The 26,844-nt window shown below is 47.0% G+C and overlaps 12 non-coding genes and 6 pseudogenes across 12 annotated transcripts; all 18 read right to left on the reverse strand.

Annotated features, from left to right (window-relative positions):
* Positions 1–1,340: 1,340 nt before the first annotated feature.
* LOC148666752 (5S ribosomal RNA) lies at positions 1,341–1,459 on the reverse strand. Its single transcript, XR_015938422.1, has one exon. It is a non-coding gene; the product is annotated as a 5S ribosomal RNA (ribosomal RNA).
* Positions 1,460–1,996: 537 nt separating this feature from the next.
* LOC148666753 (5S ribosomal RNA) lies at positions 1,997–2,115 on the reverse strand. The gene has a single exon (XR_015937325.1). It is a non-coding gene; the product is annotated as a 5S ribosomal RNA (ribosomal RNA).
* A 537-nt stretch (positions 2,116–2,652) lies between these two features.
* Positions 2,653–2,771, reverse strand: LOC148666754 (5S ribosomal RNA; annotated as a pseudogene).
* A 537-nt stretch (positions 2,772–3,308) lies between these two features.
* On the reverse strand, positions 3,309–3,427 carry LOC148666755 (5S ribosomal RNA; annotated as a pseudogene).
* Positions 3,428–3,964: 537 nt separating this feature from the next.
* Positions 3,965–4,083, reverse strand: LOC148666756 (5S ribosomal RNA). The gene has a single exon (XR_015937326.1). It is a non-coding gene; the product is annotated as a 5S ribosomal RNA (ribosomal RNA).
* Positions 4,084–4,619: 536 nt separating this feature from the next.
* Positions 4,620–4,738, reverse strand: LOC148666757 (5S ribosomal RNA). The gene has a single exon (XR_015937327.1). It is a non-coding gene; the product is annotated as a 5S ribosomal RNA (ribosomal RNA).
* A 537-nt stretch (positions 4,739–5,275) lies between these two features.
* LOC148666758 (5S ribosomal RNA) lies at positions 5,276–5,394 on the reverse strand (annotated as a pseudogene).
* Positions 5,395–5,931: 537 nt separating this feature from the next.
* On the reverse strand, positions 5,932–6,050 carry LOC148666759 (5S ribosomal RNA). Its single transcript, XR_015938072.1, has one exon. It is a non-coding gene; the product is annotated as a 5S ribosomal RNA (ribosomal RNA).
* Positions 6,051–6,587: 537 nt separating this feature from the next.
* LOC148666760 (5S ribosomal RNA) lies at positions 6,588–6,706 on the reverse strand. Its single transcript, XR_015937328.1, has one exon. It is a non-coding gene; the product is annotated as a 5S ribosomal RNA (ribosomal RNA).
* A 536-nt stretch (positions 6,707–7,242) lies between these two features.
* Positions 7,243–7,361, reverse strand: LOC148666761 (5S ribosomal RNA). Its single transcript, XR_015937329.1, has one exon. It is a non-coding gene; the product is annotated as a 5S ribosomal RNA (ribosomal RNA).
* Positions 7,362–7,897: 536 nt separating this feature from the next.
* On the reverse strand, positions 7,898–8,016 carry LOC148666762 (5S ribosomal RNA). Its single transcript, XR_015939042.1, has one exon. It is a non-coding gene; the product is annotated as a 5S ribosomal RNA (ribosomal RNA).
* Positions 8,017–8,553: 537 nt separating this feature from the next.
* On the reverse strand, positions 8,554–8,672 carry LOC148666763 (5S ribosomal RNA). Its single transcript, XR_015939053.1, has one exon. It is a non-coding gene; the product is annotated as a 5S ribosomal RNA (ribosomal RNA).
* A 537-nt stretch (positions 8,673–9,209) lies between these two features.
* LOC148666764 (5S ribosomal RNA) lies at positions 9,210–9,328 on the reverse strand. The gene has a single exon (XR_015938425.1). It is a non-coding gene; the product is annotated as a 5S ribosomal RNA (ribosomal RNA).
* Positions 9,329–9,865: 537 nt separating this feature from the next.
* On the reverse strand, positions 9,866–9,984 carry LOC148666765 (5S ribosomal RNA; annotated as a pseudogene).
* Positions 9,985–10,521: 537 nt separating this feature from the next.
* LOC148666766 (5S ribosomal RNA) lies at positions 10,522–10,640 on the reverse strand (annotated as a pseudogene).
* Positions 10,641–11,176: 536 nt separating this feature from the next.
* LOC148666767 (5S ribosomal RNA) lies at positions 11,177–11,295 on the reverse strand. Its single transcript, XR_015937331.1, has one exon. It is a non-coding gene; the product is annotated as a 5S ribosomal RNA (ribosomal RNA).
* Positions 11,296–11,832: 537 nt separating this feature from the next.
* LOC148666768 (5S ribosomal RNA) lies at positions 11,833–11,951 on the reverse strand (annotated as a pseudogene).
* A 2,724-nt stretch (positions 11,952–14,675) lies between these two features.
* trnav-aac (transfer RNA valine (anticodon AAC)) lies at positions 14,676–14,748 on the reverse strand. The gene has a single exon. It is a non-coding gene; the product is annotated as a tRNA-Val (tRNA).
* Positions 14,749–26,844: the final 12,096 nt, after the last annotated feature.

Genomic DNA, 26,844 nt, shown 5'->3' on the forward strand with positions numbered 1-26,844 from the left:
AACCACAATAAAAAACGAAACTTTTTTTTTAAAGGCGGTGAATGGATTTTTTGAGTAACCGTGTAGCGACTAACGTAAGGAAAAAAAGTTGTCTTTCCCTACGAAGACGTTTTGGTACAGGACTTTCTTTAAATATCAGTTGTGCATAGCGTTTTACAAAAAGTTGATGATGATCTTGGAGATAATTGCAAAGGAAAATTGAGATAACTACCAAAACATTACGTGTGAAACGACAGGACAGAACTGTGAACCCACAAAGAAACAAAGGTATGAAATATTGCCTCGTCATGGGGGGTTGATAATTGTAGTAAGTGTTCCTAATTTTCGTAAAGAAATGTATATTATGGGAGTCACACGTGAGATTTAGTGTATATACGTTTCATATTGTGCATATATACGGGGTTAAAAAGTGGAATGAGTATGATTATAAACTCGTGTGTCCTATAATCAGATAATTTTTGAACAAGCTTTGATTAGACAGGTGAAAAACAACATCAGATCCTTTATTTTAATATATTCTCACGTCTGAATATCAGCTTCTCCCCTCTGGCCAACATTTCAGGGCTCCCAGGTGTAGATCCCAAATTGAAACAAATATTAATTTGTTACCCAGTTAAACAGTTAATAGAAGTGAGTGACCAGGGTAAATAAAGGTGGGTCAGTGTAAACTGTTTATTCTGGACCAGACTTCGTCATGTGTGATATGTCATGACTTCTTATATTAAGTTTTATCTTTATATTTAGTTCTACATGTGTAATAGATGCGATGTGTGTCCATAAAAAGGTTTCTCCAGGGGAAAATCAAGTTCGTTTTAAAACCGTGTTTCCTTTTTAGGGTAGGTTTGCATTCCAAGTGTGGGGTTTTTGCCTTTTTGTATTTTTGCTGAGACAAGTTGCCTTTCTTATACGCGGAGGGATCTGCTCGTGAGATGTCCGCTTGGTCCATTTCTGAGCTCAGTATAAGGTGTAGAAAGCATGACTGTCATCATAACCCGCATCTCACCCAGGTGTGGAATAATGTTGTGACTATTGCTTCAGCAATAACATGCTGATTGCATGTTTCTAGATGGGAATAACAGAGATCTCAACTACTGAGGGGCCTTATTAATAAAGTCTCCACAGCCGAAGCGCTGTGTCTCTTTTCAGCTGGCGATAAACCTTTCCTCGATCCTTTGCGGACTTGTTAAACTGTTCATGATCAGAATAAAAAACGCTCACGCTAATACACAAGCACCCGTGTCTCGCCAAAGCTGACAAATAAACAGACGGACAAGCCGCACTGCACGTGTGAACAGGGGAATGAGAGAGCGCGCGGGGATAGGGCGCCTCCTGCACTTAAAGGCTTACAGCACCTGGCATTCCCAGGCGGTCTCCCATCCAAGTACTAACCAGGCCCATCCCTGTTTAGCTTCCGAGATCAGACGAGATCAGGCGTGCTCAAGGGGGTGTGGCCGTAAGCGACAGGAAGGCTCGCTGGCACCCTTCTTATTGAGAGGACAGCTCCGTCACCTCTTTTACGACGCTGCTTTTTTTCCCTTGCGTTTTTCTCTTCTTCCCACGTTCTCTCTCTTCACTGCCTTCGTCCCCGCTCTATTTCACTTCAGCCTTTCACTCTTGCTTCCTTCCAATGAGGACGGAGCTGCGGGAGAAAGGGCGCTATAGAGGATCGCTGTGGAGAGCTGCTGCTGTGCTTTGACATCTGAGCTCTGTGGAAAACGATCTCAATACAATTCTGAAAAACGCGACTCTCCGAACGCCAGCCGAACAAGTCTCCACAGCCGAAGCGCTGTGTCTCTTTTCAGCTGGCGATAAACCTTTCCTCGATCCTTTGCGGACTTGTAAAACTGTTCCTGATCAGAATAAAAAACGCTCACGCTAATACACAAGCACCCGTGTCTCGCCAAAGCTGACAAATAAACAGACGGACAAGCCGCACTGCACGTGTGAACAGGGGAATGAGCGAGCGAGCGGGGATAGGGCGCCTCCTGCGCTTAAAAGCTTACAGCACCTGGTATTCCCAGGCGGTCTCCCATCCAAGTACTAACCAGGCCCATCCCTGTTTAGCTTCCGAGATCAGACGAGATCAGGCGTGCTCAAGGGGGTGTGGCCGTAAGCAAGAGCAAGGCTCGCTGGCACCCTTCTTATTGAGAGGACAGCTCCGTCACCTCTTTTACGACGCTGCTTTTTTTCCCTTGCGTTTTTCTCTTCTTCCCACGTTCTCTCTCTTCACTGCCTTCGTCCCCGCTCTATTTCACTTCAGCCTTTCACTCTTGCTTCCTTCCAATGAGGACGGAGCTGCAGGAGAAAGGGCGCTATAGAGGATCGCTGTGGAGAGCTGCTGCTGTGCTTTGAAATCTGAGCTCTGTGGAAAACGATCTCAATACAATTCTGAAAAACGCGACTCTCCGAACGCCAGCCGAACAAGTCTCCACAGCCGAAGCGCTGTGTCTCTTTTCAGCTGGCGATAAACCTTTCCTCGATCCTTTGCGGACTTGTAAAACTGTTCCTGATCAGAATAAAAAACGCTCACGCTAATACACAAGCACCCGTGTCTCACCAAAGCTGACAAATAAACAGACGGACAAGCCGCACTGCACGTGTGAACAGGGGAATGAGCGAGCGAGCGGGGATAGGGCGCCTCCTGCGCTTAAAAGCTTACAGCACCTGGTATTCCCAGGCGGTCTCCCATCCAAGTACTAACCAGGCCCATCCCTGTTTAGTTTCCGAGATCAGACGAGATCAGGCGTGCTCAAGGGGGTGTGGCCGTAAGCGAGAGCAAGGTTCGCTGGCACCCTTCTTATTGAGAGGACAGCTCCGTCACCTCTTTTACGACGCTGCTTTTTTTCCCTTGCGTTTTTCTCTTCTTCCCACGTTCTCTCTCTTCACTGCCTTCGTCTCCGCTCTATTTCACTTCAGCCTTTCACTCTTGCTTCCTTCCAATGAGGACGGAGCTGCGGGAGAAAGGGCGCTATAGAAAATCGCTGTGGAGAGCTGCTGCTGTGCTTTGACATCTGAGCTCTGTGGAAAACGATCTCAATACAATTCTGAAAAACGCGACTCTCCGAACGCCAGCCGAACAAGTCTCCACAGCCGAAGCGCTGTGTCTCTTTTCAGCTGGCGATAAACCTTTCCTCGATCCTTTGCGGACTTGTAAAACTGTTCCTGATCAGAATAAAAAACGCTCACGCTAATACACAAGCACCCGTGTCTCGCCAAAGCTGACAAATAAACAGACGGACAAGCCGCACTGCACGTGTGAACAGGGGAATGAGCGAGCGAGCGGGGATAGGGCGCCTCCTGCGCTTAAAAGCTTACAGCACCTGGTATTCCCAGGCGGTCTCCCATCCAAGTACTAACCAGGCCCATTCCTGTTTAGCTTCCGAGATCAGACGAGATCAGGCGTGCTCAAGGGGGTGTAGCCGTAAGCGAGAGCAAGGCTCGCTGGCACCCTTCTTATTGAGAGGACAGCTCCGTCACCTCTTTTACGACGCTGCTTTTTTTCCCTTGCGTTTTTCTCTTCTTCCTACGTTCTCTCTCTTCACTGCCTTCGTCCCCGCTCTATTTCACTTCAGCCTTTCACTCTTGCTTCCTTCCAATGAGGACGGAGCTGCGGGAGAAAGGGCGCTATAGAGGATCGCTGTGGAGAGCTGCTGCTGTGCTTTGACATCTGAGCTCTGTGGAAAACGATCTCAATACAATTCTGAAAAACGCGACTCTCCGAACGCCAGCCGAACAAGTCTCCACAGCCGAAGCGCTGTGTCTCTTTTCAGCTGGCGATAAACCTTTCCTCGATCCTTTGCGGACTTGTAAAACTGTTCCTGATCAGAATAAAAAACGCTCACGCTAATACACAAGCACCCGTGTCTCGCCAAAGCTGACAAATAAACAGACGGACAAGCCGCACTGCACGTGTGAACAGGGGAATGAGCGAGCGAGCGGGGATAGGGCGCCTCCTGCGCTTAAAAGCTTACAGCACCTGGTATTCCCAGGCGGTCTCCCATCCAAGTACTAACCAGGCCCATCCCTGTTTAGCTTCCGAGATCAGACGAGATCAGGCGTGCTCAAGGGGGTGTGGCCGTAAGCGAGAGCAAGGCTCGCTGGCACCCTTCTTATTGAGAGGAAAGCTCCTTCACCTCTTTTACGACGCTGCTTTTTTCCCTTGCGTTTTTCTCTTCTTCCTACGTTCTCTCTCTTCACTGCCTTCGTCCCCGCTCTATTTCACTTCAGCCTTTCACTCTTGCTTCCTTCCAATGAGGACGGAGCTGCGGGAGAAAGGGCGCTATAGAGGATCGCTGTGGAGAGCTGCTGCTGTGCTTTGACATCTGAGCTCTGTGGAAAACGATCTCAATACAATTCTGAAAAACGCGACTCTCCGAACGCCAGCCGAACAAGTCTCCACAGCCGAAGCGCTGTGTCTCTTTTCAGCTGGCGATAAACCTTTCCTCGATCCTTTGCGGACTTGTAAAACTGTTCCTGATCAGAATAAAAAACGCTCACGCTAATACACAAGCACCCGTGTCTCGCCAAAGCTGACAAATAAACAGACGGACAAGCCGCACTGCACGTGTGAACAGGGGAATGAGCGAGCGAGCGGGGATAGGGCGCCTCCTGCGCTTAAAAGCTTACAGCACCTGGTATTCCCAGGCGGTCTCCCATCCAAGTACTAACCAGGCCCATCCCTGTTTAGCTTCCGAGATCAGACGAGATCAGGCGTGCTCAAGGGGGTGTGGCCGTAAGCGAGAGCAAGGCTCGCTGGCACCCTTCTTATTGAGAGGACAGCTCCGTCACCTCTTTTACGACGCTGCTTTTTTTCCCTTGCGTTTTTCTCTTCTTCCTACGTTCTCTCTCTTCACTGCCTTCGTCCCCGCTCTATTTCACTTCAGCCTTTCACTCTTGCTTCCTTCCAATGAGGACGGAGCTGCGGGAGAAAGGGCGCTATAGAGGATCGCTGTGGAGAGCTGCTGCTGTGCTTTGACATCTGAGCTCTGTGGAAAACGATCTCAATACAATTCTGAAAAACGCGACTCTCCGAACGCCAGCCGAACAAGTCTCCACAGCCGAAGCGCTGTGTCTCTTTTCAGCTGGCGATAAACCTTTCCTCGATCCTTTGCGGACTTGTAAAACTGTTCCTGATCAGAATAAAAAACGCTCACGCTAATACACAAGCACCCGTGTCTCGCCAAAGCTGACAAATAAACAGACGGACAAGCCGCACTGCACGTGTGAACAGGGGAATGAGCGAGCGAGCGGGGATAGGGCGCCTCCTGCGCTTAAAAGCTTACAGCACCTGGTATTCCCAGGCGGTCTCCCATCCAAGTACTAACCAGGCCCATCCCTGTTTAGCTTCCGAGATCAGACGAGATCAGTCGTGCTCAAGGGGGTGTGGCCGTAAGCTAGACCAAAGCTCGCTGGCACCCTTCTTATTGAGAGGACAGCTCCGTCACCTCTTTTACGACGCTGCTCTTTTTCCCTTGCGTTTTTCTCTTCTTCCCACGTTCTCTCTCTTCACTGCCTTCGTCCCCGCTCTATTTCACTTCAGCCTTTCACTCTTGCTTCCTTCCAATGAGGACGGAGCTGCGGGAGAAAGGGCGCTATAGAGGATCGCTGTGGAGAGCTGCTGCTGTGCTTTGACATCTGAGCTCTGTGGAAAACGATCTCAATACAATTCTGAAAAACGCGACTCTCCGAACGCCAGCCGAACAAGTCTCCACAGCCGAAGCGCTGTGTCTCTTTTCAGCTGGAGATAAACCTTTCCTCGATCCTTTGCGGACTGGTAAAACTGTTCCTGATCAGAATAAAAAACGCTCACGCTAATACACAAGCACCCGTGTCTCGCCAAAGCTGACAAATAAACAGACGGACAAGCCGCACTGCACGTGTGAACAGGGGAATGAGCGAGCGAGCGGGGATAGGGCGCCTCCTGCGCTTAAAAGCTTACAGCACCTGGTATTCCCAGGCGGTCTCCCGTCCAAGTACTAACCAGGCCCATCCCTGTTTAGCTTCCGAGATCAGACGAGATCAGGTGTGCTCAAGGGGGTGTGGCCGTAAGCGAGAGCAAGGTTCGCTGGCACCCTTCTTATTGAGAGGACAGCCCCGTCACCTCTTTTACGACGCTGCTTTTTTTCCCTTGCGTTTTTCTCTTCTTCCCACGTTCTCTCTCTTCACTGCCTTCGTCCCCGCTCTATTTCACTTCAGCCTTTCACTCTTGCTTCCTTCCAATGAGGACGGAGCTGCGGGAGAAAGGGCGCTATAGAGGATCGCTGTGGAGAGCTGCTGCTGTGCTTTGACATCTGAGCTCTGTGGAAAACGATATCAATACAATTCTGAAAAACGCGACTCTCCGAACGCCAGCCGAACAAGTCTCCACAGCCGAAGCGCTGTGTCTCTTTTCAGCTGGCGATAAACCTTTCCTCGATCCTTTGCGGACTTGTTAAACTGTTCCTGATCAGAATAAAAAACGCTCACGCTAATACACAAGCACCCGTGTCTCGCCAAAGCTGACAAATAAACAGACGGACAAGCCGCACTGCACGTGTGAACAGGGGAATGAGCCAGCGAGCGGGGATAGGGCGCCTCCTGCGCTTAAAAGCTTACAGCACCTGGTATTCCCAGGCGGTCTCCCATCCAAGTACTAACCAGGCCCATCCCTGTTTAGCTTCCGAGATCAGACGAGATCAGGCGTGCTCAAGGGGGTGTGGCCGTAAGCGAGAGCAAGGCTCGCTGGCACCCTTCTTATTGAGAGGACAGCTCCGTCACCTCTTTTACGACGCTGCTTTTTTCCCTTGCGTTTTTCTCTTCTTTCCACGTTCTCTCTCTTCACTGCCTTCGTCCCCGCTCTATTTCACTTCAGCCTTTCACTCTTGCTTCCTTCCAATGAGGACGGAGCTGCGGGAGAAAGGGCGCTATAGAGGATCGCTGTGGAGAGCTGCTGCTGTGCTTTGACATCTGAGCTCTGTGGAAAACGATCTCAATACAATTCTGAAAAACGCGACTCTCCGAACGCCAGCCGAACAAGTCTCCACAGCCGAAGCGCTGTGTCTCTTTTCAGCTGGCGATAAACCTTTCCTCGATCCTTTGCGGACTTGTAAAACTGTTCCTGATCAGAATAAAAAACGCTCACGCTAATACACAAGCACCCGTGTCTCGCCAAAGCTGACAAATAAACAGACGGACAAGCCGCACTGCACGTGTGAACAGGGGAATGAGCGAGCGAGCGGGGATAGGGCGCCTCCTGCGCTTAAAAGCTTACAGCACCTGGTATTCCCAGGCGGTCTCCCATCCAAGTACTAACCAGGCCCATCCCTGTTTAGCTTCCGAGATCAGACGAGATCAGGCGTGCTCAAGGGGGTGTGGCCGTAAGCGAGAGCAAGGCTCGCTGGCACCCTTCTTATTGAGAGGACAGCTCCGTCACCTCTTTTACGACGCTGCTTTTTTCCCTTGCGTTTTTCTCTTCTTTCCACGTTCTCTCTCTTCACTGCCTTCGTCCCCGCTCTATTTCACTTCAGCCTTTCACTCTTGCTTCCTTCCAATGAGGACGGAGCTGCGGGAGAAAGGGCGCTATAGAGGATCGCTGTGGAGAGCTGCTGCTGTGCTTTGACATCTGAGCTCTGTGGAAAACGATCTCAATACAATTCTGAAAAACGCGACTCTCCGAACGCCAGCCGAACAAGTCTCCACAGCCGAAGCGCTGTGTCTCTTTTCAGCTGGCGATAAACCTTTCCTCGATCCTTTGCGGACTTGTTAAACTGTTCCTGATCAGAATAAAAAACGCTCACGCTAATACACAAGCACCCGTGTCTCGCCAAAGCTGACAAATAAACAGACGGACAAGCCGCACTGCACGTGTGAACAGGGGAATGAGCCAGCGAGCGGGGATAGGGCGCCTCCTGCGCTTAAAAGCTTACAGCACCTGGTATTCCCAGGCGGTCTCCCATCCAAGTACTAACCAGGCCCATCCCTGTTTAGCTTCCGAGATCAGATGAGATCAGGCGTGCTCAAGGGGGTGTGGCCGTAAGCGAGAGCAAGGCTCGCTGGCACCCTTCTTATTGAGAGGACAGCTCCGTCACCTCTTTTACGACGCTGCTTTTTTTCCCTTGCGTTTTTCTCTTCTTCCCACGTTCTCTCTCTTCACTGCCTTCGTCCCCGCTCTATTTCACTTCAGCCTTTCACTCTTGCTTCCTTCCAATGAGGACGGAGCTGCGGGAGAAAGGGCGCTATAGAGGATCGCTGTGGAGAGCTGCTGCTGTGCTTTGACATCTGAGCTCTGTGGAAAACGATCTCAATACAATTCTGAAAAACGCGACTCTCCGAACGCCAGCCGAACAAGTCTCCACAGCCGAAGCGCTGTGTCTCTTTTCAGCTGGCGATAAACCTTTCCTCGATCCTTTGCGGACTTGTAAAACTGTTCCTGATCAGAATAAAAAACGCTCACGCTAATACACAAGCACCCGTGTCTCGCCAAAGCTGACAAATAAACAGACGGACAAGCCGCACTGCACGTGTGAACAGGGGAATGAGCGAGCGAGCGGGGATAGGGCGCCTCCTGCGCTTAAAAGCTTACAGCACCTGGTATTCCCAGGCGGTCTCCCATCCAAGTACTAACCAGGCCCATCCCTGTTTAGCTTCCGAGATCAGATGAGATCAGGCGTGCTCAAGGGGGTGTGGCCGTAAGCGAGAGCAAGGCTCGCTGGCACCCTTCTTATTGAGAGGACAGCTCCGTCACCTCTTTTACGACGCTGCTTTTTTTCCCTTGCGTTTTTCTCTTCTTCCCACGTTCTCTCTCTTCACTGCCTTCGTCCCCGCTCTATTTCACTTCAGCCTTTCACTCTTGCTTCCTTCCAATGAGGACGGAGCTGCGGGAGAAAGGGCGCTATAGAGGATCGCTGTGGAGAGCTGCTGCTGTGCTTTGACATCTGAGCTCTGTGGAAAACGATCTCAATACAATTCTGAAAAACGCGACTCTCCGAACGCCAGCCGAACAAGTCTCCACAGCCGAAGCGCTGTGTCTCTTTTCAGCTGGCGATAAACCTTTCCTCGATCCTTTGCGGACTTGTAAAACTGTTCCTGATCAGAATAAAAAACGCTCACGCTAATACACAAGCACCCGTGTCTCGCCAAAGCTGACAAATAAACAGACGGACAAGCCGCACTGCACGTGTGAACAGGGGAATGAGCGAGCGAGCGGGGATAGGGCGCCTCCTGCGCTTAAAAGCTTACAGCACCTGGTATTCCCAGGCGGTCTCCCATCCAAGTACTAACCAGGCCCATCCCTGTTTAGCTTCCGAGATCAGACGAGATCAGGCGTGCTCAAAGGGGTGTGGCCGTAAGCGAGAGCAAGGCTCGCTGGCACCCTTCTTATTGAGAGGACAGCTCCGTCACCTCTTTTACGACGCTGCTTTTTTTCCCTTGCGTTTTTCTCTTCTTCCCACGTTCTCTCTCTTCACTGCCTTCGTCCCCGCTCTATTTCACTTCAGCCTTTCACTCTTGCTTCCTTCCAATGAGGACGGAGCTGCGGGAGAAAGGGCGCTATAGAGGATCGCTGTGGAGAGCTGCTGCTATGCTTTGATATCTGAGCTCTGTGGAAAACGATCTCAATACAATTCTGAAAAACGCGACTCTCCGAACGCCAGCCGAACAAGTCTCCACAGCCGAAGCGCTGTGTCTCTTTTCAGCTGGCGATAAACCTTTCCTCGATCCTTTGCGGACTTGTTAAACTGTTCCTGATCAGAATAAAAAACGCTCACGCTAATACACAAGCACCCGTGTCTCGCCAAAGCTGACAAATAAACAGACGGACAAGCCGCACTGCACGTGTGAACAGGGGAATGAGCGAGCGAGCGGGGATAGGGCGCCTCCTGCGCTTAAAAGCTTACAGCACCTGGTATTCCCAGGCGGTCTCCCATCCAAGTGCTAACCAGGCCCATCCCTGTTTAGCTTCCGAGATCAGACGAGATCAGGCGTGCTCAAGGGGGTGTGGCCGTAAGCGAGAGCAAGGCTCGCTGGCACCCTTCTTATTGAGAGGACAGCTCCGTCACCTCTTTTACGACGCTGCTTTTTTTCCCTTGCGTTTTTCTCTTCTTCCCACGTTCTCTCTCTTCACTGCCTTCGTCCCCGCTCTATTTCACTTCAGCCTTTCACTCTTGCTTCCTTCCAATGAGGACGGAGCTGCGGGAGAAAGGGCGCTATAGAGGATCGCTGTGGAGAGCTGCTGCTGTGCTTTGACATCTGAGCTCTGTGGAAAACGATCTCAATACAATTCTGAAAAACGCGATTCCCCGAACGCCAGCCGAACAAGTCTCCACAGCCGAAGCGCTGTGTCTCTTTTCAGCTGGCGATAAACCTTTCCTCGATCCTTTGCGGACTTGTTAAACTGTTCCTGATCAGAATAAAAAACGCTCACGCTAATACACAAGCACCCGTGTCTCGCCAAAGCTGACAAATAAACAGACGGACAAGCGGCACTGCACGTGTGAACAGGGGAATGAGCGAGCGAGCGGGGATAGGGCGCCTCCTGCGCTTAAAAGCTTACAGCACCTGGTATTCCCAGGCGGTCTCCCATCCAAGTACTAACCAGGCCCATCCCTATTTAGCTTCCGAGATCAGACGAGATCAGGCGTGCTCAAGAGGGTGTGGCCGTAAGCGAGAGCAAGGCTCGTTGGCACCCTTCTTATTGAGAGGACAGCTCCGTCACCTCTTTTACGACGCTGCTTTTTTCCCTTGCGTTTTTCTCTTCTTTCCACGTTCTCTCTCTTCACTGCCTTCGTCCCCGCTCTATTTCACTTCAGCCTTTCACTCTTGCTTCCTTCCAATGAGGACGGAGCTGCGGGAGAAAGGGCGCTATAGAGGATCGCTGTGGAGAGCTGCTGCTGTGCTTTGACATCTGAGCTCTGTGGAAAACGATCTCAATACAATTCTGAAAAACGCGATTCCCCGAACGCCAGCCGAACAAGTCTCCACAGCCGAAGCGCTGTGTCTCTTTTCAGCTGGCGATAAACCTTTCCTCGATCCTTTGCGGACTTGTTAAACTGTTCCTGATCAGAATAAAAAACGCTCACGCTAATACACAAGCACCCGTGTCTCGCCAAAGCTGACAAATAAACAGACGGACAAGCCGCACTGCACGTGTGAACAGGGGAATGAGCGAGCGAGCGGGGATAGGGCGCCTCCTGCGCTTAAAAGCTTACAGCACCTGGTATTCCCAGGCGGTCTCCCATCCAAGTACTAACCAGGCCCATCCCTGTTTAGCTTCCGAGATCAGACGAGATCAGGCGTGCTCAAGGGGGTGTGGCCGTAAGCGAGAGCAAGGCTCGCTGGCACCCTTCTTATTGAGAGGACAGCTCCGTCACCTCTTTTACGACGCTGCTTTTTTTCCCTTGCGTTTTTCTCTTCTTCCCACGTTCTCTCTCTTCACTGCCTTCGTCCCCGCTCTATTTCACTTCAGCCTTTCACTCTTGCTTCCTTCCAATGAGGACGGAGCTGCGGGAGAAAGGGCGCTATAGAGGATCGCTGTGGAGAGCTGCTGCTGTGCTTTGACATCTGAGCTCTGTGGAAAACGATCTCAATACAATTCTGAAAAACGCGACTCTCCGAACGCCAGCCGAACAAGTCTCCACAGCCGAAGCGCTGTGTCTCTTTTCAGCTGGCGATAAACCTTTCCTCGATCCTTTGCGGACTTGTTAAACTGTTCCTGATCAGAATAAAAAACGCTCACGCTAATACACAAGCACCCGTGTCTCGCCAAAGCTGACAAATAAACAGACGGACAAGCCGCACTGCACGTGTGAACAGGGGAATGAGCCAGCGAGCGGGGATAGGGCGCCTCCTGCGCTTAAAAGCTTACAGCACCTGGTATTCCCAGGCGGTCTCCCATCCAAGTACTAACCAGGCCCATCCCTGTTTAGCTTCCGAGATCAGACGAGATCAGGCGTGCTCAAAGGGGTGTGAAAGAATAAAGTGCTTTTGATTTCAACCATTAATTTCAATGGCTACTGACATTTGCTCTGCATTGAATAATCAACACACCACACCGTGATAGGCACTGGACTCCTGGTCACCACATACAGTGCCTTGCGAAAGTATTCGGCCCCCTTGAACTTTTCAACCTTTTGCCACATTTCAGGCTTCAAACATAAAGTTATAAATTTTTTATTTTATGTGAAGAATCACCAACAAGTGGGACACAATTGTGAAGTGGAACGAAATCTATTGGATTTTTGAAACTTTTTTAACTAATAAAAAAATGAAAAGTGGGCCGTGCAAAATTATTCGGCCCCCTTGCGTTAATACTTTGTAGAGCCACCTTTTGCTGCGATTACAGCTGCAAGTCGCTTGGGGTATGTCTCTATCAGTTTTGCACATTGAGAGACTGAAATTCTTGCCCATTCTTCCTTACAAAACAGCTCGAGCTCAGTGAGGTTGGATGGAGAGCGTTTGTGAACAGCAGTTTTCAGCTCTTTCCACAGATTCTCGATTGGATTCAGGTCTGGACTTTGACTTGGCCATTCAAACACCTGGATACGTTTATTTGTGAACCATTCCTTTGTAGATTTTGCTGTATGTTTGGGATCATTGTCTTGTTGGAAGATAAATCTCCGTCCCAGTTTCAGGTCTTTTGCAGACTCCAACAGGTTTTCATCCAGAATGGTCCTGTATTTGGCTGCATCCATCTTCCCCTCAATTTTAACCATCTTCCCTGTCCCTGCTGAAGAAAAGCAGGCCCAAACCATGATGCTGCCACCCCCATGTTTGACAGTGGGGATGGTGTGTTGAGGGTGATGAGCTGTGTTGCTTTTACGCCAAACATATCGTTTTGCATTGTGGCCAAAAAGTTCGATTTTGGTTTCATCTGACCAGAGCACCTTCTTCCACATGTTTGGGGTGTCTCCCAGGTGGCTTGTGGCAAACTTTAGACGAGACTTTTTATGGATATCTTTGAGAAATGGCTTTCTTCTTGCCACTCTTCCATAAAGGCCAGATTTGTGCAGTGTAAGACTGATTGTTGTCCTATGGACAGACTCTCCCACCTCAGCTGTAGTTCTCTGCAGTTCATCCAGAGTGATCATGGGCCTCTTGGCTGCATCTCTGATCAGTCTTCTCCTTGTCTGAGCTGAAAGTTTAGAGGGACGGCCAGGTCTTGGTAGATTTGCAGTGGTCTGATACTCCTTCCATTTCAAGATGATCGCTTGCACAGTGATCCTTGGGATGTTTGAAGCTTGGGAAATCTTTTTGTATCCAAATCCGGCTTTAAACTTCTCCACAACAGTATTACGGACCTGCCTGGTGTGTTCCTTGGTCTTCATGATGCTCTCTGCGCTTTCAACAGAACCTTGAGACTATCACAGAGCAGGTGCATTTATACAGAGACTTGATTACACACAGGTGGATTCTATTTATCACCATCAGTCATTTAGGACAACATTGGATCATTCAGAGATCCTCGCTGAACTTCTGGAGTGAGTTTGCTGCACTGAAAGTAAAGGGGCCGAATAATTTTGCACGCCCCACTTTTCATTTTTTTATTAGTTAAAAAAGTTTCAAAAATCCAATAGATTTCGTTCCACTTCACAATTGTGTCCCACTTGTTGGTGATTCTTCACATAAAATAAAAAATTTATATCTTTATGTTTGAAGCCTGAAATGTGGCAAAAGGTTGAAAAGTTCAAGGGGGCCGAATACTTTCGCAAGGCACTGTATACGAAAAACAAGTGGTTTATTGACTCATCTTCATTTGCAGATTTAGAGGCAGCTTCGATATTCGGGGGAGGCATAAAACATGGTGCTGATCTTTGGAAAGCAGGAGGCAAAACTGACACGTTCTCATACAAGGAGCTGAAACCAGGCCACCTGGGTGAAGATCAGGTATCGTAACCGCTAGACCATATGGGAGCATACAGCCATGTTGTGAGTGCGTCATGTAAGCAAACTGTAATTGCTGCCTTCATGACCTGCTTGATGGAGAAAACACACAAGAGAGTTGGCACTCAGAGTGTCGAAGGGTTGATGTATACTAGGGGCTCAGTTGAAATGCAGCGTCAGGACTTTTCCGACTAGTGTCACACAAAGAGAGTACATCCTTTCCTACTGGCTGTGTATGTCTCGGTAACTCGCTGTGATCGTATAGTGCTCAGAATTTGTGTTGTGGCCGCAACAACCCCGGTTCGAATCCACATACTGGCAGAATAGGAGGAGTACTGCCTGACTGGATCGTTGATGAACGACAGAGGCCACTCCGACCTCTTCTTGGTTTTCTTCAATGACTTACTAAGGATCTTCTTCACATTCGCCCATGCAGGGGAAGCCAGTTACACCAAAGCAAACGCAGGAAAGTGCATTTCAAGCAGAGACCAGGAGGGACTTGTTTACACCGAGAGTGGTCGGAGAATGGAACAATGCGCCCAGCCCTGTTGCTGGAGCCGATTCTTGATGAGATCTTGGGCTCACTAAGAGGCCCCCGCTGGATGCTAATCTTTCTGTTGTTCTTGCAGGTCCTGCGCTGCTTTTGAGCCGACAGAGCTCGTCCTGGTCTGTCGGCACAGCCCAATTGCAAATGATCGGCTCCACGTACAGAAGGAACGTGCGTTTGGTACAAGAGTGCACGAAGGCACCGGAAATACATTGGGAACAAATGACCGGTCGTTCAAGACCTCTGTGAAGTACAGGAGCGTGCAAAACGAGTCTGCTTCCACCCGGTCTCGAACCAGGGACCTTTCGCGTGTTAGGCGAACGTGATAGCCGCTACACTATGGAAACCTGCAGGGACCGCTGCTGGTGTCTTGCTTGCATTTCGGGCTGAGAAAGGGACGCGTCACTTTAGGCAGGGTGCGCTGGAGAGAGGAACAAAGGGCGCGATGAAACAAAATACCAAAACCCGGGATCAAACCAGGGACCTTTAGATCTTCAGTCTAACGCTCTCCCAACTGAGCTATTTTGGCGGTGCGCAGAGCCCACAGCCACCTGCTCCAGCCTTCCTGTGTTGCGGCATGAGCGCACCAAGAGTAGCGGGAGAGTGTTGCAGGAACGTCACTCTGAAGGAAAGCCACCCAGGTGCGCCCTCTGAGCTCTGTCCAGCGCATCTTCCTCGCATGGACTCCTGCCTGCGACTGGCAGGAAACAATTAGCAAGAACAGAACGACACCCCATGGGTGTCTCATGACCACACCTTAGGTTGTGACACGTGCAGGTGTGAGGGGTTGCCGGGCTACTTTGGAGCAGAGCTTGGGCGGAGGGGGGGCAGGAAAGCAGACAAAGAGGTGACACCTCAAGGTCTGCACGATCACAGCTCTCCGCCGCCCCAGGCTTCCGCTCGATAAGCTACTTGACACACCCGCCCCTCCTCACACAGACCGTGGAAAAGCCCCCGAGTGGGAGCGCTCTCTCTTCCTCCAAGGAGCTCTTGGACACGACGCACAGACAGGGCGCGGGGAGCCGCCGCCTGCAAACACGGCTCCAGGAAGGACTCCACTCCGCAGGAGCCGCAGAGCAGAGGAGATGGGGGCAGCTTAGCTCCTGTGCAGAGACCTGAGCTGTTGTTGCTGCGGGCGCTGTCTTTTCTGCACTCGGGGTAGGAGTGAATGTTGAGTTGCCCTTAGAAATGAAGCAGAGCACTTCAACGGCACGGGTGTGTGTGTGTGTGCGTTCGCCCTGGTGATTCTGGGAGACAGATCGAACCTGGGCTAAAAGAGAGGGGGCTTAGCCCTCTTCCATTTGCTAGTTCAAAGTTGTACAACCCATTTGTATCTGCTAGGCGGTGCAGTCGTCGTCCACAAAGAAGGCTTTGAAAAGCGTCAAAGGCAAGTCATTCCGAGTTGGTCGTCTGTGTTTTCCGTTCAGACGCGAAATGCTGAAATGATCTCTCGGCTCCTCGGTTGTCATTTCTGCTCCGTAAAGGAATCAGAGGACGCGTCGGCTTCCAGCACGGTGGGTCGGGACACAATGCCGGGGGTCGGAGAGAGCGATGTCTTCCACGTTAGTATAGTGGCAAGTATCCCCGCCTGTCACGCGGGAGACCGGGGTTTTCTTTCACCTCCTTAGAGAAAGGACTGCCTTTCACTTCTCTGTTTTCTTTCACAGCGTCGTGCACCTTTTCATTGCTCTCGCTTTCAGAGCCTCCGCACGGCACACGACTCGACATCTGGAAGCACATTGAAGTGAAAGCAGGAAGCGCTGCGACATGCACTGTGCAGATCCCGCCACACTAAGAGGTGAGTGGGTCTGTTCGATGCACAAAGAACGCTTTGATAAGCGTCAAAGGCAAGTCATTCCGAGTTGGTCGTCTGTGTTTTCCGATCAGACGCGAAATGCTGAAATGATCTCTCGGCTCCTCGGTTGTCATTTCTGCTCCGTAAAGGAATCACAGCACGCGTTGGCTTCCAGCACGGTGGGTCGGGACACGATGCCGGGGGTCGGAGAGAGCGATGTCTTCCTCGTTAGTATAGGACCTGTCACCTGTCCCCACCTGTCACGCGGGAGACCGGGGTACATCAGGACGCGCATTGAAGTGAAAGCAGGATGCGCTGCGACATGCACTGTGCAGATCCCGCCACACTAAGAGGTGAGTGGGTCTGTTCGATCACAACGCTAGGCGAATCCCCAATCCCCTTTTGTGCGTGGCGACAAAAGAAGGCTGTTTCCGCCCGATTTCGAACTGGGAACCTTTCGCGTGTGAGGCGAATGTGATAACCACTACACTACGGTAACGATGGTAAGACGTGCCCAGCGGCCCAGCGCTGAGCTTCGTCAATGCGATTCAGCTGCTTCCAGTGCCTTTATTGGAGTGCGCTGATTGACCGTGCTCTCTCTCCAGAGACCAGCACGCCTGTCATGGACGGAGCAGGAAAGGCGGCGCCACATTCTACAGCCTTCTCCACGCATACGACAAAATCGGGCTACTGAAGTGGAGAAAATCGTCTCTCCAGAAAGTGCAAATATCATCTTGGAGAGTATAAATCCTATTGCCGAAGGTCAGCCCTGTCTACCAGAGTAACCCTCCCTCCTCCTGCAGCGATGATCAGCTCGTCTCACATGCGAGAAGTCTTCGGTTGGAAACAAGCTCCCCCTCTTCTCGCGCGTTTTGCACATTCGAGTGGTTTTAATGCGGCTCCTTCGTATGGTGTTGATCTTTTGGAAAGCAGGAGGCAAAACTGACACATTCCCATACCGGGAGTATGGAGTTTTCAACCTGGGCCGCCTGGATGAAAACCAGGAATCCTAACCGCTAGACCATATGGGAGCACACAACCCCGCTGTTCTGGGCATCATGCAAGCAAACTACATAAATATGAGAAAACACGCAAGAGAGTTGTCACTCAGAGTGTCGAGGGGTCGATGTATACTGGGGCTCAGTTGAAATGCAACATCAGGACTTTTCCGAATTATGTCACACGAAGAGAGCACAGCCTTTTCCGCCCTGTCACGTGTGTATCGGTAACTCGCCGTGATCGTATAGGGGTCAGTACTTTGCGTTGTGGCCGTCCTGATGTACCCCGGTCTCCCGCGTGACAGGTGGGGATACTCGCCACTATACTAACGAGGAAGACATCGCTCTCTGCTTAGTGTGCAAAACACTTACTTACAGCATTGTGGGTGCTGTGGTTTAAATGCTATTGGTTTGTGAACAGAATACCCTTATCCCAGTGCATTGTGCCACATTAAATAAACGCACGAGAAAAAGAGATTCAGAACGCAAAGCTGTGTCAGTGTTCTGTGTAAAAAATCGGTTTGAACATCACGGGAGCTGTTTTTAATAAGCTGCTGAGTAAAGAATATTGTGGCATTTACAGGTTCTTTTCAGAACAAAGGACAAGTGGAGACGCGATTAACAAACAAGCGCTTTGTTATTAATACTCACACTTTATGAACACTACCATTAAAACTACCAGTTGTACTCTCACTAATGTTAAAATGAATACACTAGTAGTAGTATTAGTTGCTGCCCGTGACGTCACATACACTCTCTGTGACGAATGCGAGACACCTAGACACATACAGTGACGTGCCGGCTGTTGCCGTGGTTACCATACTTATGATTTATAAACACTGGAAAAAATGCATTTAAACTGTTACTTACATACATTTATCAACTTGGAATATAATTTTCTAGCTCTAGGATAGAGTTACCTAAATAATAATATGAATAATCATTGTTTAATTTCGGATTGAACATTATTAACACTAAACGCACTATGGTAATTGATCGATACAGTCTTTATTGACTGTTTTCTAGATATTTAAACAGGGTCAAGAAAAGAATCAGTACTCACCAATCAGTGAAGTTAATCGATTATTCTATGGTCCTTCAGTTGAATAAATTGGTTGTCGATACATAAGTGATCAATAATTCTCCTCCGTGCGCTCCTCGCGCCTTCCACGTTCTCGCTCTCTGATCCCGGCGCTCTGGCTGGTGTCTGTGACGTCACAGCGGTCTTTCTGACAAAGCAGAGCTGGAGGAGACTCCTGTCCGGAGCCCGGGGGGCTTTTCTTACAGATATAAAATCTCCCCCCCCCAAAAAAAAACACACCGGACTGTGAAGAGAAGCGAATCATCACAGTTGGAGAAGGAGAGCGACAAACCTAGGAATAAAATTCATTAAACAGAAAAAAAAAGTTTACATCGCAGATTATTGCGTTACAAAGCATACCCGTGTGGAGCAGTAGAGGACAAGCACGAGTCCCTGAAATAAGCTCTTTTAAGAGTTTTACACGAATCTTCAGAGTAAAGAAGCCAGGAGGATCAGACTCCTGATCCTGGAGGTTAAAATGTGTATCCTGGTTTTATTTCCACCCAGCTCTCAGTTCCATTAGTGGTCTGATGATTTAAATTAACTGTAAAACTGTTACCAGACTTAATCTAAATTGTAAATTTATAAGACTGGCTACTAATAATAAATATACTGATCAAAGTGTCAATACTGGTGTTTATAAAGTAAATACTGTAGCATTTGCAGGTTCTTTTCAGAACAAAGGACGAGTGAAGACGCGATTAACAAACAAGCATTAACACAAAACCAAACGCAGGATATACACACACATGAGGAGACTGACGAACACGTATACACATTTAGGGTGGTAATTACCTAACAACACACTCTACTTTTACAGGACTACACAGGGCACTAGAATTACTAGGACATTATTTACACAGGTAGGGTCAGTCGCTGGTCATCGTGCTGAACCTCAGACTCTTCCCGGCTACCACTCCCAGCATGCCCAGCGGTACTACGAGCGCCTAGGGGCGCTTCCTCCTCACCACCAGGCGACGGCGTTACAATATATTGTTCGGTTTAAATCAAAATGCTTTACTACTACAAGAGAGAAGTATAGTATGGAGGATGCGGCAAATTTATGATTTCTTGGAAGAAAACGGCTTTTCTTTGCATTCGAAATGAATCGAAAATAGCACGACACACAAACCCTTTGTTTTTTTTTTAAGAGGTTATTTTTTTAAAATGACAAATATAGAAAACGTGTTGTTGTTTTTTCACCTAGAAATTTTGGACCAGGCCGATGTATCACTAGTAGTGGCGCTGAGGTCACTATGGTGCAATTGAGCACTGTCAGACCCGGGCCAGTGACGTAATGGATAACGCGTCTGACTTCAGGTCAGAAGAGTGTAGTTTCGACTGGGCTTGGCTCGTGTTTAAACCATTTACATTTCTGTATATTAATGAACTGCAGCTGAAAGCTCTAAAAAACACGTTGGGTAAATTGCAGTGAACTAAAATTCGCACAAGGCTGTTGACTGCTTAAATAGCTCCGCAGAAGCGCGACTTTGCTCAGTGCTAGAGCGCATGTAAGAGATCCCGGTTCAATCCCCGGTATGTTTAGGTGCTTTATATCCTGTCGAGTGAGAACTCTTCGCTTGTTTTCATAGCCCAGTTTATATAGTTAAATCCCGATACTTTTGAAGTGCTATAATGTTGCTGTGCTGTTTTAACGTGTCTTTTAATGCAGGGGTGCCCAACTTTTTTTAATCTACTTCTTCATTTGCCAGTCCAGCGCGATCTACTGTACCAGTGTGAATCTGAAGCTCTAATATAGGAAAAACAGACTGTGGGCACATCGGTACAATAACGATACCCATCACTAAAATGACAGCAAATAAAAGCAAGTGACTCATGCTACAGTGAACAATTAATTTTCCCCATTTTAGAAAAAAGAATATCCTACCTTAATGTTAACATTGGCACCGAGAAGCTTACTTGAGAACACTTGTAATATTTTTTTGAACGTGTTGACACTGCTAATCATGTCGATGCCATTTTTAGTTTGTCTCTGCAGCTCAACATTCAGCTCATTCAGCAGTTCAGTCAAGTCTGTGAGGAATACTAATTCCAGAAGCTACTGGTCATCCTATAATTGGGCATATTCACCATGTTTGGACGACTTGAGGATTTCCTTGATTTCAGGTAACAGCTGTCTGAACCTCTCCAAAAATGTTTGTTTTTGAAATCTCCAAACAGCCAGTCAACAGCCTCGATAAACGCTTTTTAAATTTCTTCCTGGCTGAGTTTTTCTGTTTAGCCAGGACGCGGCTCACACGGGACGACGCGATGATTGCTTGCTTTACCTCTTGTACTAGACCTCGTGAAACCCGACTGCTGCTAGTTGAATTTGTAATTTAATTTATTTCAACTTTTCTTTTCTGTCACTGACTTTTAGCAGGAAAGTCCACATCATACGTTTTGTGTGCAATTTATAAATGTGGTTCTATATTTTCCTTTTTCGCGTAGGCGCTAGCATTGCAGATTTGAATGCGAAAGTACAAAAAATAGTCATGCTCCCATTTCTTGTGATAACGGTAAGTTTTCGGTCTCTTTGCTTAATCCTTTTCGCTCAAACACTACAACTATCAAATAGGCAAACGTATCAAACTGTTGGCTAATTTATCACAGCCAGTCTGTTTTGCTCCACGATGCGCTGTAGCGAACGTGGGGTTCGTGAGGCAATAACCAAGAGAAAGTTCTTGGGCAGCACACACACAACAACTTATTTACGGAGCTCCTGTAGCCTTTTTTTCAGTGAGCCAGCACTCAGGGAAGATACTTTTACAACCCGTTCGACAAGGGTTAAACACACAAGGGCAGTAAAATGTATGACATCACATGCACAGATCTGAATGAATGTTTAGGCTGTTGGAAAAAAAAAGTAAATACTCAAATAGCCCATTTGTTTTTTGCCATTCTTACAAACGATCGACTGGCAAGCACTCCGCGAACGATTGGTTGGGCACCCCTGTGTTAATGCATTAAGCTTTGTTAACATTCAAATGATTTTGACTAATTTCACGTCATGTTCAGGAAAGCAAGAAAAGTTCTTCTGCATTTTCTGCAGTTTGACACGTAGAGCAACATGAGCTTGGAAAGCCGTATTCCTTCTTTTCACAGAAACGGCGAAAACGACAGGTGTTTAAACAGAGGGTGTCCCAATGTCTGGGACAACGCATTGTGATTTTGTATAAACGCAAATGGTTTCTGATTTAAGCGCAAATGTTCCTCATTTAAACGCAATGCTACCTCATTTAAAAGCCAACAACATTACTTTTTCTCCCTGGCGCTAATAAGCTACCACACATGGAGAAAAGAAAAGAAAATTCATATGTGCATAGGAAGGCAGAATAAAATCCAGAACTGTATTGGTGATATCGATAAACAGGGCTCATGTTCTCAATAAAACGTATTTGTATAAAACATTAAAATTCGTAAATATATATTTTTTAATTATGCAAAGTGTCTGTTAAACCATTCATGAAGGATTTTTTAGACAAAAAAACACACTATTATATGAGAAAATATATTTACTATATGTGCATTTAATTTCTTTTTTTAACAATTTCGATTCCAAGGTCGATAAAAATTGTTGCCCTGCTTTTTTGTCATAAATACACAAGCTTGTTATGTCTTGTGTCAGAAATAAACTGCATGAAATTCGCTAAAGCAACAAAAAGTAAGCCACAAAGAAGACAAACATTTGCGTTTATAATGCAATGTCATCTCGAGCCTTTAAAATGACTTTAAACGCAATTTGTTTTTCTCTGTGGCTCTAAGGCTTTGTCATTTAGGTGTGCTGTTTTTTACGTATTGTAAAAAAGTCGCTAAATCATACGAAACATAAAAACTCCTATTGTAAACAATTGACCATTCATATTCCTGAATTTTAAACCTATGGAGTATTTATACTTTGTCTTAGTATTTGTGAATAATACAGAGCTCCTTTTCAAAAGCTGTCAGTACGGTTTAGTGCTTAGGTCTCCTGGTTTTCACCCAGGCGGTCCGGGTTCGACGCTTAGTATAGGAGCGCATCTGTGTTGCCTTCTGGATCTCAAATGAGCAGCTCAGTACAGATAAAAGCCCCGAAGAGCAGCATGCGGAGTGCAAAAAAAAGTATAATAACGATCGTCTTAGTGTGTTAAGAGAGATACATTGCGCGTGGTGGGGAGGTGTGACTGGCAAAGAGTGTTGACCTTCGAAAAAAGGACTCTCGGGAAAATATTTCCACATCCTGAAGAGAAGATTGTCCCCATTTCTCTAGTCGGAACTCCTCTAATGCTAGAGAGCTGTAGAATGTGGAGTCTCCTATCCTGCTCTGGGGGTAGGGTGTACTGTCGTTGCCGTAGCGCGGTGGTTATCACGTTCACCTCACACGCGAAACGTCCCTGTTTTCGCTCTTTCAAACTGCTTGTGGAGTTATTGCACGGACCCATGTTGTCCTCGTGAATAATTATTAAACTAAACAGCCAGCAGCGATATCACTCCTCTTCTTCATTAATTTCCTTAGTGAACGGCCATGTCTGTGTCCGAGCGCCTGGTGCGAATAGTGAGATAAGCCATTGTTTTCCGATATTTTCCAGTGCGGTTATTTATCATTGTTTTAATTAATTGCTTACACTTATATTATAGTGCTTTTCTGGACACTCCCCTCCACCACCACTGTGCAGCATCCACCTGGATGATGTGACAGAAGCCATAGTGCACCAGAAAGCAGAGCAATATAGCCAATTGATAGAGGGGGATTATTAGGAGGCCATAATTGGTAAAGGCCAATGGGAAATTTACACCCCTACTCTTTTCAGGAAGCACACTGGGATTTTTACTGACTGCAGAGAGTCAGGATCTCACTTTTATATCTCATCCGAAGGACAGCGCCTGTTTACAGTACAGTGTCCCCGTCACTATACTGGGGCATTAGGACCCACATGAGCCTCAAGGTCAGCACGCCCCCTGCTGGCCCCACTAACACCTCTTACAATAGTTTTTTCCCAGGAGGTCCCCCATCCAGGTACTGACCAGGCTCACACTTGCTTAGCTTCCATGGGTTGCCAGTTGTGAGTTGCAGGGTGATATGGCTGCTGGCTGGTTTACATATTGAACGTGTTACCTGTAAAGTCAAAGTGACACTTTTACACATGAATTTTTGTATGAAAGCAAAGGTTTCACAATATTTATTTTATTAGAATACTAGTAAATCCTCTTATTCGCCATGCAATTTCTTGGCCTTCTGACAGGCATGTGTTTTTTAAAGAAACTCTACTGTATAAAAAATAGAGAGGAGCTAAGATACCAATAATGGTTGCAATAATGAGCAGTGTTTTGATCATGCAGTTTCAGACTATAATGTGGCATGATATTCACTGCGTTTATCTGTGTCCTAGTGTCCAATGAAAATACATTTAAAGCAGAGTCCTTGATTCATTTACTCAAGCAAGGAAAGAAATTTGCTTCTTGATAATCTTTAACTGGACCAAATATATGCATTCCCATTTAGTGCTAGGTACCATTAAGGTGTAAAGTGCTAGGTACCATTAAGGTAATTAACCTTCTGTAAGATAATGACATACACTGCACCTAACATTGGGCTTGAACCTACGACCCTCAGATTAAGAGTCTCATGCTTTACTGACTAAGCAAGTCGGGCACAGATGCCAAATAGACCTGCTGTCGTCAATTTGAAGAGGTAGCTGGCTTATAATTACAGTGCCTTGCGAAAGTATTCGGCCCCCTTGAACTTTTCAACCTTTTGCCACATTTCAGGCTTCAAACATAAAGATATAAATTTTTTATTTTATGTGAAGAATCACCAACAAGTGGGACACAATTGTGAAGTGGAACGAAATCTATTGGATTTTTGAAACTTTTTTAACTAATAAAAAAATGAAAAGTGGGGCGTGCAAAATTATTCGGCCCCCTTGCGTTAATACTTTGTAGAGCCACCTTTTGCTGCGATTACAGCTGCAAGTCGCTTGGGGTATGTCTCTATCAGTTTTGCACATCGAGAGACTGAAATTCTTGCCCATTCTTCCTTGCAAAACAGCTCGAGCTCAGTGAGGTTGGATGGAGAGCGTTTGTGAACAGCAGTTTTCAGCTCTTTCCACAGATTCTCGATTGGATTCAGGTCTGGACTTTGACTTGGCCATTCAAACACCTGGATACGTTTATTTGTGAACCATTCCTTTGTAGATTTTGCTGTATGTTTGGGATCATTGTCTTGTTGGAAGATAAATCTCCGTCCCAGTTTCAGGTCTTTTGCAGACTCCAACAGGTTTTCATCCAGAATGGTCCTGTATTTGGCTGCATCCATCTTCCCCTCAATTTTAACCATCTTCCCTGTCCCTGCTGAAGAAAAGCAGGCCCAAACCATGATGCTGCCACCCCCATGTTTGACAGTGGGGATGGTGTGTTGAGGGTGATGAGCTGTGTTCCTTTTACGCCAAACATATCGTTTTGCATTGTGGCCAAAAAGTTCGATTTTGGTTTCATCTGACCAGAGCACCTTCTTCCACATGTTTGGGGTGTCTCCCAGGTGGCTTGTGGCAAACTTTAGACGAGACTTTTTATGGATATCTTTGAGAAATGGCTTTCTTCTTGCCACTCTTCCATAAAGGCCAGATTTGTGCAGTGTAAGACTGATTGTTGTCCTATGGACAGACTCTCCCACCTCAGCTGTAGTTCTCTGCAGTTCATCCACAGTGATCATGGGCCTCTTGGCTGCATCTCTGATCAGTCTTCTCCTTGTCTGAGCTGAAAGTTTAGAGGGACGGCCAGGTCTTGGTAGATTTGCAGTGGTCTGATACTCCTTCCATTTCAAGATGATCGCTTGCACAGTGCTCCTTGGGATGTTTGAAGCTTGGGAAATCTTTTTGTATCCAAATCCGGCTTTAAACTTCTCCACAACAGTATTACGGACCTGCCTGGTGTGTTCCTTGGTCTTCATGATGCTCTCTGCGCTTTCAACAGAACCTTGAGACTATCACAGAGCAGGTGCATTTATACAGAGACTTGATTACACACAGGTGGATTCTATTTATCACCATCAGTCATTTAGGACAACATTGGATCATTCAGAGATCCTCGCTGAACTTCTGGAGTGAGTTTGCTGCACTGAAAGTAAAGGGGCCGAATAATTTTGCACGCCCCACTTTTCATTTTTTTATTAGTTAAAAAAGTTTCAAAAATCCAATAGATTTCGTTCCACTTCACAATTGTGTCCCACTTGTTGGTGATTCTTCACATAAAATAAAAAATTTATATCTTTATGTTTGAAGCCTGAAATGTGGCAAAAGGTTGAAAAGTTCAAGGGGGCCGAATACTTTCGCAAGGCACTGTATGTGGTGACCAGGAGTCCAGTGCCTATCACGGTGTGGTGTGTTGATTATTCAATGCAGAGCAAATGTCAGTAGCCATTGAAATTAATGGTTGAAATCAAAAGCACTTTATTCTTTCACACAGTAACAGATACACATATAACATAGGACGATTTTCATACCGGGGTAAAGTTAGCTTCAAGTTCGAAAATGATTTTGGCACGCCTGTAGCATTTTCACGAAACCTCCTTCACGAAACCCAAAGTAAGGCTTGGAAAGGTCAGAATGCCTGCTTAGTGTGTAAAACACTTACTTGCAGCAGTGCCACATTCAATAAAACCACAAGAAAAAGGGATACAAGTGTATCAGTTTCAGGAAAAGGTAATGCACAATGGTTCTATTGGATGCAAGTGAAACCTTTTCTGAATGGAAATCAAGACAAAGATAATACTAAACAATGAATACTAATCATTTTTCTTTTATTTCTATTAACAGGACAGGAAATGGTGTTCCAATATACCAGGATCCATGATATAACATACTTAGATTTTACAGATTACCATGGGACAGACCTCGAAGAGTTAGTACATTAACAATGGCCAATATATACACTTAATAGGGAGGGCAGATGGTGAGTGGAGAAGGTCTGTTCACCAGGTAAAAATATGATTCAAGTGAAGCTGGAAAAACCAGGAATGCCGTACAAGTTAAATCCAGTTTGAATCCAAGTAAAGCACGACAATGTATAACATGGTGGGAATATAGACCATATCCGAAAAGATTATCATCCAATTTATCCAAACTCAGAATACACAATGAAACTTATGACAGTTGGCTAATAACCGCTCTTTATAGAAATGAAACTGGACTCATTATGTGCATCACAACATATACTAGGAGCATCCCAGGACCCAGAGTATGAATTAGTACTGATTTTAATTACATCCAGATGGACTAATTTGAAACCTTTTTTATGGACAAATGGACTCGATGGACAATATTATTCAATTAAATGTATCAATGTTATCCAGAGGAAACACTGTGAATATAAACAATGTTTCAATCCAACAGCCTGTGGCTATAAAATGCTAACAATATGTCCAACATTGATGACACCACCAACAGATGGACTTCTTAGGGAAGCAATGTTGCATGTTAAAATCATTACTTTAGAGGTAACTTATGTTTTAGCTAATGTTGTATTGCAATATAAAAAATGTAATCAATTGTAGAAACAAAACCAGTACTTTACAATGGCTGCAACAAAGCAT

This window comes from Lepisosteus platostomus, chromosome 5 (genome assembly GCF_059453375.1).
Source record: "Lepisosteus platostomus isolate fLepPlt1 chromosome 5, fLepPlt1.hap1, whole genome shotgun sequence".
NCBI lineage: Eukaryota > Metazoa > Chordata > Actinopteri > Semionotiformes > Lepisosteidae > Lepisosteus > Lepisosteus platostomus.